This window comes from Trachymyrmex septentrionalis, unplaced genomic scaffold (assembly GCF_001594115.1).
Source record: "Trachymyrmex septentrionalis isolate Tsep2-gDNA-1 unplaced genomic scaffold, Tsep1.0 scaffold95, whole genome shotgun sequence".
Lineage (NCBI taxonomy): Eukaryota > Metazoa > Arthropoda > Insecta > Hymenoptera > Formicidae > Trachymyrmex > Trachymyrmex septentrionalis.
The window spans coordinates 269,247-274,850 of NW_017306139.1; the positions used below are offsets into that span (position 1 = coordinate 269,247).

At 36.0% G+C, this 5,604-nt stretch overlaps 1 protein-coding gene across 2 annotated transcripts in view; it reads left to right on the plus strand.

Annotated features, from left to right (window-relative positions):
• The window catches only part of LOC108756141 (sex-lethal homolog), an 18,943-nt gene that overhangs the window by 10,501 nt on the left and 2,838 nt on the right, over positions 1–5,604 (plus strand). The window lies entirely within an intron of this gene.

The following is a 5,604-nucleotide window of genomic DNA, read 5'->3' on the forward strand; positions in this document are numbered from 1 at the left end:
ATATATATATATATATATCATACTATTTGCCTGATATATGTCAAACACGATTTTTTTGATCGAGCATATATTCGTTTTTCTCGATACATTTCTCAGATTTGCTAATGTAGATCATTTTTATATGGCGCAATGTGCTTCTTGCCGCGACACGTTACTATCACCGTGTTTTAGAGATGCCTTGCATCACACATTTAACATATTTTCCTCTGTCTCGGATAAAGATCTTGAATTTTACCGCGTGCATATCAGCGTAGACAGACGAATACGGTTGACTCTGTAGCATAGGTTACTATTTATAGATACACATTGTATTTTTTTTTTCTTTTTTTTTTTCCTTATGTCATACTGTTTGTCTAACGTTGAAATGTTTTGTCAGATAAAATGGCTGCATCTAAATCAGACCACCACGACTTAACGCATTAAGCACCTTTTGTATACACAGAGAATCGAAAGGGTGTTTATATTCTGACACGTTATACACACGACTGCACGTTAAAAACGCGGAGAGATCTCTTTGCATCGAACGACTGGAGACACGGTTTCCCGCGTTTCTTTACTTCTTTATACGTCTTCGTTTCTTCTTTTATTTCTGCTTTTTCAAAGCGCATGATTCGAAATATAAGAGAGAAAAAAAAGACTCCGTCTCGCTCGGACGGTTTCCGAGCAAAAATGAGAGGAAAAAAAAGAGAAAAAAAACAAAGCCGCTTAAAGGGCCCTTCTGTATATACGACTGAGCGGACAAGAATGCAGTGTTTGTGATAGAAGAGTCTTGTGTGTGATCTGATGACGAGAGGTACGCGTGGTACAATTATGTACACGAGACACAGCTAGTCAGTGACACGCGCATTTGCGATACATAAACACCTTACACACCGGGAGACACTATTGCCGCACAGAAAAAAAAAAAGGAAAAAGAGATAAAATGCCGTTGATAGAAACTTTCAGTTTGGATGCTGGCTAGTTGGATCAATTATTTACGATTCGCTATCTTGTGTTATTTTTTTCTAGCTCTGCTGCTATTGTTCGTTTTTTTTGGCTTGATACTTTTTATTGTTAAAAGTACTACCATTGCCCATGTACAATATTATATCGAGCACACAGTAGCTTCGCATCCGCCGATATTAAATATGTTCCATATGACTGATGCTGTTTGTGCTTTAGCGTGACTAAGGCGTTGTTTAAGTTTCTGTACGATACAATTTTGTTATATATCTATATATACATACCTATATTATTTCCGAAATATATATTTTGTTTTCACAAACATGTGTATGTGTGTTCTGTCTTCCACTGGTAATTCTATTCCAGTCCTGTTTAATTTTAAGCGAATCCAAAGCAAGTTAGGCGATTTGTAAATTACGTATTGTCAAGCGTTCGATTGTTATGTTTTAGCTGTTTGAAGGAAAAATGGAATTATTTAATACTTCTTTCTTAAAAGAAACGAATATTTTAAGTTAAAGATTAATTTCCCAATTAGTTGTTCGTTCAGATATTAATAATTCGTTAAAAAAAAAAAAAAAAAAAAAAGAGGATATGAAAGCTCGCTCGCGAAAATACGATTTGTATCTAGCGATTTGGCTGTGATTGCGATTTTATGCTTTAGTAAACAATCCAAGTGCATGATGCTGTGTCCTTATCGAGCCGTTGTAACGCGCAAAAATGGAATTTATATGAAAGACCTAATCAATGACGTTTTCATTTCTATGCATGCCTCTTGACTCATGAAGGAGAGCGTCTGTACTCGACGAGGAATAAATATCAGCGCTATGCTCATTATCTATACTGAAAGGCGACAAGTGTTGTTGTTATTGTTGTCGCCGCCTTGTCGTTGAACGTTCCGAATGTCATGTACACGCACATGCGACCGTCCTTGCAGTTGTCAAACGAAGGCTTCGCGACTTTAATTCACAGAATTGGAATTATAGATACGTAAACTTACTCGCAATGTGTTCCATCGATGTGATTTGTAATCGTGCGAGGAACGTTCTCTGCTCGGCGGTATTCAAATCTTAGATAGCAAATTGTTTGTTAATTGTGTAAATTGCGCTCGCCGAATCGTTTATTATAAATTGCGTTAATTCTACGTTATGTTGTATCTCGTTTTATGCAATTGGGACGTAATTTCCAAAAGTTTAAGTTGATTTTAGCGTTTAAGTTGGCGTTGGCAAAAATATCGAAGAACATCGAGTGTATTCCAACAGAAGTGTGATGTGTAAATTTACAAGACAAACACAGACAAACACAGACGAGGAGTAAACTGTAGTAGGACTATTTCTTAGTCTCGTCTCGGAAAGACTCGATTGATTTTGTATATTAGCGGATTGAAAATATTATATTTACTTTAGAGAAGCTTTATTAAAGTTTTAGAAATGATTTTCAAATTAAATCTAAGCCAACGATCTTGGCGTTTGTATAAGGCAAGAAATTTGAAGAGAGATGTGACTCTATTTAATAGAAAATCGTAATTTCTTGATATAACTTGGGCTGCAATTATATCGAGGGTCATTATACACCAAATACCGCAATATGATTTTTGCTCAAAATAAATGACAATTATTCAACGAGTTTAAGGCTGGATTGTTCCACTTTTTGGTAAACTTCAGCTCACTATCTTACTCTCTTACTCTCTTATACTCTTACTCTTTATTTATCCAGTAGATAAATTATCACATGGTTTATCCAAAGATGAAACAATCAGCCCCTAAGAGTTGCAATGTATATTAATCTGTTTCATAATTTTTAATCTATGCGACTTTTGTTATTCCAAACACCACGGTAGAATTGTTATCATGCACTGCGAAGATGGATTAATTAATACGTCATTTGAATAGATTTTGACAGCGCGTTTTTTTAAATGTCCTTTTTGGATTAGAAATACAGCGAACCTTCGTAAGATGTTACACCTAATACGTACAAGAATAATCAGGCGAGATTGATCTTGACGATCTAGAAAATAACGAAATCCGAGAATAAACTTCTCAACTGTCTGCTATTTAGATAGTATTAATTCTCAACATACGAAAAAATAACATATGCGGCAGACTTTGTAGTTATAGCCACTACAGTCTAGTAAAATTTGCAGATCAAATGAATAATTAATAAACATCGTTTCTTCTAGTAGGGATCAATATCTTTCTAAAATTTAGTCAAAAAAATATCACACACATATGCTTCCTCAAGCTGAGGATGCGTCCGACTATGTTATCGGTGGCAGTCTCGAATGGAAAAAAGCGAAATGAAACGTACATTTAAGACAGTACAACAGTTGATTTAGCTATTAACACACGTCTCAAATTTTGAAGATGGTTTTTAAGCACAGAGGAAAGATTTAGGAACAGGTTAAAATAAAAACATTCATTTGGTACGTTTTCGAAAAAATTCTTTCTCAAAGACAGCTTTTCTGTTGTATGCTTTTATCTTGATCAAATTTAACTTGGAAAGCGAAACGAAATTCTAATCTATATATATAAGATTAGAGAGACGAAGTACAGAGAGTACTTGTCAGAGTCGGACAAGACAAACGTTGTGAAAAGATGTTAAAATCAATGTTGAAGAGTTTCAAGTAGTTAAATCGATTTTTATAGCACTTGGAGCGCACGTACTACTTTAATATATCAATTACCGGATGCAAACGAATATCAATGTACGAAGCACCACGGCCTTCCATTTGATCGTATCGGCCTGTGATGCGTTGCGAAGAGTCATGCTACCGAATACATTTGGCGGTATCAATAATTAGCTAATTAACACTACACAATATTGAGAGATAGACGAGTTATCGCTCGATTTTTGTAGGATAGAAACCTTGCATCGTCTCGCGGTCTCTTTAACGATTCTCGCTGTTAGACTCTTTCGTCTCTCTTGAATCTTAAACGACGCTTTAAACGATCGACCCGGCGATGAGAGAGCCGGAGAGAGGTGGATCCTGAGAGCTAGAAGTAACATGTATAGTATGTCCTTCGACTCTGACAATCGTCCATCCTCCGTGGATTTATCGCAATCTTATCAGTTGCGTGCGACAGAAGGAAATGAAATGCGATTACATCCGGGGCATAACAACAGTACGGGTAATTTCTCTCGTTCGAAATTCTGTAATTGCGCGAGATTCCTTAATAATAATAATGCAACACATTTATCGCCGCGAAACGATATCAAATAAGATGTCTTTATTATATAGTAAGAATACACAGCCTTTGATAGTAATACTTATAAAATGTATTATTATTTCAATGTCGTATGTTAAATAGTCTAAGCTATTTGGCCAATGGTTGCAAAAATAGTTGACAAATAACTGCCTAAAGCTGATGTCGATCTGATTTCGTCGAAGATGCCATTCACAATCAGATTCGTATAATTTTCAATGCTTCATGTTGCGAGTAAATTATTTGTTCCACGTGTCTGATCACACTTCATTTTTCTTCTGTCTTGTCGTAGATCGCGTTTGCGAGAGATCAGTTTCCATCCCTAACTGGCGTTCTTTATTTGATATACGATAATTATAAAATTAATTACATAATAATCGCAGAATAATATCTTTTTCTCGGAGGATTTCGAGAAGACTGTTGAGACCGCATAAAAACATTTCTCAAATCTTGATTGATTGATTATACCTGGTGGACATGCTAATTAGGAAGTCAATAGAGAAGAACGTATAAACGCCTGAAGGTCGCCGATGACGTTACCGGTTAGGGGTTGAAATCCCAATCACGTAACGCGATTGAGGACACGATCCACCTTGCTCAACGTAAGATACTTAGACGCTACTTCGCGTAAGGACGAGCGATGTCGGAACTTTTAGGAATTTAATATTGCGAATGCGCCGGCATTTGACCCGCTTCGGTTACTGACCGATCGATCGTCGGAGAGTTGCGAGAGCTTCGATGGACTACATTTTTAAACGCCAATCCGCGTTCGCGGATAGTAGATTTATACGCCGAGTGTCGTGCGGAAAGAAGAAAAAGCGCGCATCAACTTCATCGTTTTGATACTTTATACTTTCTCTTTGATACCTTTTTTTACATAGTTTGTGACTTTTGTCGAAGCTTCGTGTAAAACATGTGCTGGTGTGCGCTTCCCTTTCCTCTTTCTCTCTATTTCAATATTTGAGACATTTGATTGTTAATATTTATTCTTAAAAATCTCCACAATGATTTGCATGATTTTTGACGATCGATTGGTTGATGAACCGATACGCAATATGTTGCACAGCACGATTGCTGCTAGAGAATAAGAAAAGATTGATTAAACGTTGAAAATTTCATCTCAGTAAGGTAGATAGATTAATATAAGGCATCTTTCCGTGCGCCATGAGAGAAACTTCCATCGTTTAGGGATAATCCAATTGGCGAAAGTATTGTGATATTATTTAATTCGAGTAAAAAAAGAAATTTATCGACGAATGTAAAAATTAAATATAATAAATTGAACGACGTATAGATCATTATTTAATATCAAAAGGAAAGGTTTAGCGACTAAATAATTTCTAATTTGCGCAAGCATCAATACAATTTACGTCTGTTATGTAATGTTAGAATCGGTTCTGTCCTTTTTTTTTTCTTTTTCTTTTTTAATTTGCGACTGAATGTCCGAAATGCGAGCTCGACT